The sequence below is a fragment of the Anopheles nili genome, chromosome 2 (assembly GCF_943737925.1).
Source record: "Anopheles nili chromosome 2, idAnoNiliSN_F5_01, whole genome shotgun sequence".
In the NCBI taxonomy this organism is placed as follows: Eukaryota; Metazoa; Arthropoda; class Insecta; order Diptera; family Culicidae; genus Anopheles; species Anopheles nili.
Genome location: NC_071291.1, coordinates 23,070,186 through 23,077,500, shown reverse-complemented (window position 1 = coordinate 23,077,500; position 7,315 = coordinate 23,070,186).

Genomic DNA, 7,315 nt, shown 5'->3' with positions numbered 1-7,315 from the left:
CCAACACCGATCATTACGCTATTAAGATGCACCCCGTGTGCGATCGTCCTGCGGGATGATCGGCGACGGCGGTCCAAGCCCTTGACGCACAATAATGTGCCATGGTGCCTGCGTTTGTGCGAGGATTAAGCTTGCCAGAGTGACACGAAACCGGCTTACGATGGAGTGCCAGGCGTCGTTTGCTCGTGTGATCGTGTGCACGGTTCAAGTACAATATTTAGCACAGTTTTACGGAGAAGCTGCCGGTAATGTCGGTCGATTAACTAATTGATACGTTTCGGGATACCGGGCTGGTCGACTCCTGGACCGGGATATGTAAATAAGCTCCCGGTTGCGCTGGGTGAAAACTATTATTAATCGCTGGTGGAATTTTATTTTTCAATTTCCAACTCCCATCAGGCGCGCGCACGTTTCTCGGACGTGCAGAAATGGTGGCGCAACCAGCTTTATGGCGTTCTATTTTTAGCGCGCTCGTTTTCCCAAGGTGAAGCAGCGAAAACTCCCTTTACACCCCATCTGAGCCAAAAAACAAAAAAAAAACAGAGCCGCTCTATGCGTGTGGAAAAGCTTTATGGCATTTCAGGCGAATGATTTAAATCATCGACACGTAGATCGACCGATCGTAGACTAATAAAAAAAAATGGCTAATGTGTCGGCGAAACCGAAAGAACGCCACGCTGGTGTTAAAAATGATGACACGTTTAATCATCCGAGAAATCTTTCCATTCCGCGGAGAAGGGTGGCGAACGAACAACCCCCACGAATTAACATTCCACCGATCGCGATCACGATCCGTGTCGCTGGATGCACAAACACGCACCAAAAATCCGTCGCAAATCGCGTCCCAAAACATTCTGCCCGGGTCGCACCGCAACGGGTCCAAACCTAGCCGCTCGGTCGGGCAAACAAATTATAACGCTAGAAACAAACAAATAAAATATTAAAACGCCAAATTATACCACGCCGACCCTTTAATTAGGGATCGTTTTCTCGTTCGTTTGATAAATTGGATTCGAGCGCGGCGGCTGCAAGCAAATCGCGCCCCGAAACGGTGCGCGGCCCCAAAACGCGGCCTCATAATTTGATTTTGTTTGAATAGTGAAATCGAAGGCTCGCAGGAGGCACCGCCGACGTGTTTGTCGGCATTCGAATTATGGGCTGGTGGGGTCCTTGCGCAGGCGCTCGACGCGGGTTGTTTCTTCTCACCGGTTCCTGCGGCCACTCGCTGGCTCGCTCGGCATTCATTTTTCTCCATATATCCGCGGGGCAATTATTCATTTTGGGGTGAGCATTTCGACTCCATTCCGGCTACTCCATTGCGGGGCATAGAGAGGCACCCCCCCCCCCCTCCGCCCCTTGCGTCCTGTGTGTCCCTGCCGAACGGGTGGAAAATCGAAAAATTTAAATTAGAACCAAAGCCTATGATCACCTCAGGGAAGAACGGAGGAAACACACCTCTGACGAGGATCGAAAGGCGCACGTGGAAGATCGTGCGAGTGAGAGAAAGAGAGAGAGAGAGGGACAGTGTGTGTGTGTGTGTCGAGTGTGAGAGAAAGAGAGACAGGGAAACTGGTGGCGGCAAAGATGCTGAACCGTTTATAGTTGAGCTTTGGGATTCCCAAAAAGGGGCTGATGATTGCCGTTGCGTGCCCGAAGGTGTGTGTGTGTGTGTGTGCCGTTTCGTGCATGTTCCATTCGCGCCCTTTTTCAAGGAGCCGCCAGTCGCCGCAGGACATGCAAGGGGATGACCAGGGGTCTAGCAGGGGTGAGAGGGAAGATGAGAAGGGGGGGCAGCCGAATCGTAAAACAAACTGACCGCGAGTTTTTAAAAGCTTTAATTTTCGGTTTTCGACCGACGGTGAAGTGTCGGCGACCGGCCGGCATTGTGGCCATTCCTTCCGTCTCCCTCACTCCCGCTTCACCCCCGTCGAGGGGTTGGGGATGATGGTGATGGAGTCCGGCGGCGTCCCTTTTCTGGTAAAGTGTGAAGAGTGTATGTTTAGCGCGCGCTGAAACTAGGGCGCTGGCCATGGCAAGGATGCTGGGTGGAACGGGTCCGAAAGGGTCTTCTCGCGGCTGATCAGGCGAGTTGAGCGAAAAGTGCTGAAAAGACGGATTGACTGAGCGGATGGTTTTGACTGACCGGGGCGGGTTTCCGCGATGCTGCAGAAGGCTTCCTCGGTTGTCGTGAGCTGTTTTTTATAGCGTTTTTTCGTGCTTCAGGAGCCTTCGAACATAAAAAAATCGTTTCCCAAAACGCGTTCTGCAGCGAAGACCCGTGGGGGATGAGCTGCTTTTTTCATTCTTTCCCTCAAAAACAACTGCTTCCTCCCACACGTTTACCTCACACCCTCAGTCGAGGGGTGGCCCGTGTAAAAAATGCCTTTTACCTTACGCACGTCCTCAACCGCCGGCGCGTCCTAATCAACCCCGAATGCGCGCCCTTCGATCGCCGTGGCCCAGAGAGTGGAAAGTCAAATAAATTTTCTCTTAAAACAGCACATTGCAGCTTTATTGTGCGAAACAAAATGCAATAAATCGCGCCCGGCAAAAAGGGGCCACTCAGCGGTTGGGTCGGCCTTTTTGCGGTGCTTTTTCATTCCCCGGTTTTGCGCCGATGGAAACTTTGCCATTGGGCGGGCAACCTTTCACTAATGGCATAACCCACCCGGCCGGTCGGTTCGTTGAGCGCTTTTCCGCACAAACCCAAGCCTCAAACTCGCCGCGAACCGTGCTGCGCATTTTGTGCATGGTAATAATAAAATTAAATATTTATAGTGTTTTTCGCGATCCGAATGGTTCTGCCACCCTCGAGCGAAGTGTCATGTGGCAAATATTAGCTCATGCCACTTTGGTTCACAAATCGGCGCGACATACCGCACACCAAAATGGAAATGTAATGAGCCATGAGGTCCGGCCCTTCGGGAGTGAGCCGTTACCGAATTAGGCATGGTAGGGTTTGATTGGGCCGTAACGACGTCACCTACACTGGCGTTCGAAGCCACTCGTCTATCGCGCCCTTCGACACCCTCCGACGCGTGCTGGCAAGAGTGTTTCTCCGACCGCTGGCAGCAGCTCGTAAATACTGATGGTGTCGAAAGAACAGTCCTTGGCTGCTTGGGAAAGCAGGAAGGACGAAAATCGGACCACAGCACGGCACCAAATCTACCCTTGCGATACCGCATTGCGCCAGTGCGATGATGATTGCGTCAATTTGTCACCGATCCTTCGGATAATGTGTTTCCCCCTACGCCCTAGGAAGGGCGCGCGCGAGCGTCACCATGGAAACGCTGCGCCGGCTTTGCTGGCAAAAGGGCGCGCGCGAGTAGATTGCTTTTTAATTTGGTTCCATCTCGTGCGAGCTGGTGGAAGCACCATTACGGTGTGATTAAGTGATTAAAAGACAATAATGCAAATATTTCCCTATTTTCGTCTTTGTGTTTTTTCTTCTCTCACTCTTCTCTTCTTTTTTCAGTGCCAGGTGCCAGTGAAACGTGCCCCACGCGACGCGCGATTACGCACGCGGCCACCAACGATGGGGACAATCACGCACAGAGTAACTCCATTTTGACGAGCTTTTTGGGCTCCCTGGACGGGCCCTGAACGGTAATCATGTAAACAGTTGAGCTGCTTGTTTGAGGGCAATCATTATTATAAGTAATTTGATGTTTACGCATCGAGCAGCATGCGGTCTTTTTTCTTCCCCTACATTCCTAGCCGGCCCGGATTAGGTTCGTCTAGTATTTGCTACGCATTTCCTCTCGCCAATTTGTGGTTTCATTAAACCGACAGTTTGGTGGAAGTTTGGTAAACCATCTCCGATGGTGCCGTGTTCTACCGTCTCTTTTGGGACAATTTATTGGCGTAAATTGCTTGATTTTCAGCTGCATGGTAACGTATGAATATGTATCCTTCCACGGGCGAAGAAACCATAAAAATGAAATTAAACACCCACCCACCAGGAAGGTGGCAGAATGGCAGAGCATCGACGCTTTCTCCACCACAAAACACCGTCGCTCGGTACACGGTAACGGCTTCACTCGATGTTTTTATTGCGTAAACCAGCATAAGCTAAGCAGAACAGCCACCGGCGCGACGAGCAGCAGCAAAAAACGGGCACGAAGCCAGCACACACACACACACACACACACACACACAAACAATTAATGTTGGATTATGATGGAGTTTTAAAAAAATCTACAATAAGTGATAATAAATTGGCAAACCACACACCTTGATTTTCTTGTTTACGATTTGCGCAGTCTCGTCGTGTTTGCGCCGCGAAGGTTTTTCTCTCCGACTGGCGGATGTGCGCTTGGAGCCTCCACGGGTTTGGTTTTTTATTTTATGGAACGCCTTGTTCCACGACCGTTGACGAGCGACGCGCGCTGTTGGAGGTGTGAAAACAGAAATACGGCTCTAACAGAAGCTCGTAAAACACACGATATGGCGATATTGCGAAGCAGTGGACGCTCGCAAGGAAGACTTAGCCTTTGGCGTAGGCTGCCCAGGTCTTCTCGCAGACCTTTAGGAGGTTCACGCGCCGATCGCGATCAGCGAGCCATCCGCAAGCGCACGTTGTATAACAAATAGCCACTCGGCCAATAAAACAAACTCACCCGCGTGCAGTTCCGAGCCTCGATCCGTTCCGGCTGGGCACGTTGGGCTTCGATTAATGAATTGGCCTCCAAGGTGTGGGTCTGCTTGTGGTGCTATGCCCATGGTTAGCCCACGGAACCAATGTTTACTCGTTGACTCATCGCCGAAGCCCACCTACGGTGGCCTCAAGCAAGGTGCGCCCGAAGAAGGTGGTCGAACGGAGGCGCACATGGCCACATCTCCCGTGGGGCTTTAGTACGGATTGTTAATCCGTCATCCGTCAGTCTTTTATTGCTCCCGCGCAGGAAGCTTTCGCTCGTCACAACCGCAACGTGGGGGACAGTTCGCGACCCAGATGTGTTTCCCGAGCTAGACACGCTGGCTCTGGTTGGAACGAGAGCACCATTCCAAGTGGATCGTTCCCTCAGGGAGGAAGCTAAAGCTCTCGTTGGGCAGTTGAGTAAGTAGCGTCAATCGGCCTACGGGGAGTTTGACGACGCTAATGTGACGAAACGATTGCGGCGGAAAATCAGCCAGCATGCTGGCCGGCTTTCCGGTGCCTCTTAGCGATCCGATGAAGCTGGTAAACGAAATAATCAAGCTCTAATTTTCTTTTCACCATGCACTCGCTGCAGGAGTGCTGTTTGGGCAGAAATACAAAACCGATCCCATGCAGGTTGCTGTGGTTAAAACGCTTAAAGCAATCGTAACAAGGGTCTCTACTGTGCCGATTTTCCATCCGTACACGTTATTTGCCCATCTAGCGAACATCTTTGACCAACAAACCAAGCAACTACCGCGCAAGCGACCGAAGAGCATGGTGAATCGAGCATAATTTGCTCGTTTGTCACATGTTACGGAGCGCGATCACCGACCACAGGGCCGTTTTCCTTTACGAGCTGACACCAAGTGACCTTCCGTCAGGCGCTTCAGAACCACGAGAGCAAGCGAAAAAAAACGATATCTTCAACGAAAGGGCAATGCATCCGAGCACGGCAACGATGAAACGACGCTTTCGCCGTCGGCCCAAATTAAATTATTATATTTAAATGCGTATATAAATAAATTTTACACTTCAACCGATGAACGGACGCGACCAAAGGGACTAAGGGGACTACGCCCGGTCAAGCCAGCTGTGGAGAAAGAAGCACGTGTAAGAAGCGAAATAAATATTTATCGATATTATTTCTCTCTGAAGTTTTTTTCTTTCCTCTTAAACGGTCTTTCCTCGACTCGGTGCCACCGTCGGAACTGTGGTTTTTCTGCCCTGCTTAATCACACCGATCCGGTGCCCAAACACAGACTTAAGCAGTTGATTGGGACGTTCCGTTCTGCATGGTTTCCGTCTGCATGGCCCGATCAGGTTTGGTTCGACAAACGAGATCTAGCTATCGGAGCCCCGTTTGGACACGCCAAAAACCGCAGTCTCGTGCAGTGGCCAGCACCAGTGGAAGGAGCAATTACTTTCGGTCAGTACATAATTGGCATATTGCTCGCACGGATGGCTCCCGTTCGGTTCGGAAGCCTGGCAGCCTGCTGCGGTGACGGTTTGACAGTTCCATTTTTTTGTTGTTGGTTTGTTTTAATTTCCGCCCTCGGGACCACACTCTCGTAACGATCTCTTTGACACCTCGGGGATCAATTTCGGATGAGTACAGGCCGGGTTTCGAAGACACCGGCAAGTTACCGCAAATTAATAACGTAATGAGCGAATCGCTCGAACTCGGGACACCGAACGTCGGCGATCGCGGGGATCGATTCATTTTCCACCCGGTTTTTGTTGTGTGTGTGTGGATGTTCGAACGCATCCCTGCGGCCATGTAACGCGTCTTTCGTCGTTTTGCTCTTCGTCTGTGGAGTGTTGGTAGGGGGTTGTTTGCTGGAACAGATGGAGTTTATGGACGTGCCGTTGGTTTCGTGCATGAAAGGAAATGTGTCGGTGTAATCGGCTTACATCGTCCCTGCTGTTCATTTGGATTATGGCATGGGATCCGGCCAGTTAATGATGTTGTCAGTGATTGTTTGTTTTTCCCTTACATTTGTCACGTACTTAGCTACGAGTATTTGTTACTTTTGATTTTTATTCTTTCATAATGGCGCATCGTAAATCCCTTCAACATATTAGCAATATAGTAATGTTTGGAATAGTTTGATTCATTGTCTAAAATATGACAAATTGTTGCTTTCCAATGAAAGAGAGTTCAAAAATAGTTTCAACAGCGCACAAATAAAAGTTATTCACTTACAATTCTTATTGTTCTGCTACTCTTTTGTGCAATTTATTTTCCTGAACAATTTCGATTTTTATTTTTCCCGAAATGCTTCTCTAAAAACACAGCTTAAAGCACAGCTTGTCGAAATTATGTGACACGAGCGCGTATACATAACTCCAACATAAGTCTGAATGAAGCAACAAAAGAGCGTGGAAATAAATAATGTCCAGCTCTTGCGCAGCCCAAATGAAAACGGAATATCGTGCAAGCAGCATAAAAGACACACCTGAAGCTCCACCTCCAACAGCTCGAGCGCAGGCTGGTGCGCTTGCCTCTTCCGCGCGTTCTTCAAGTGTGTGCGTGTGTGTGTGTATCATTTGAATCGGTTTTCCCAACCGGTTCACATTTGAGAGCGAACCAGGAACATGGGGAGCTGGGCTACGGAATACGTTTGCATGTATATATGTATCTCGAAAGGACGTCGCACACCATCGCGGTGTTAG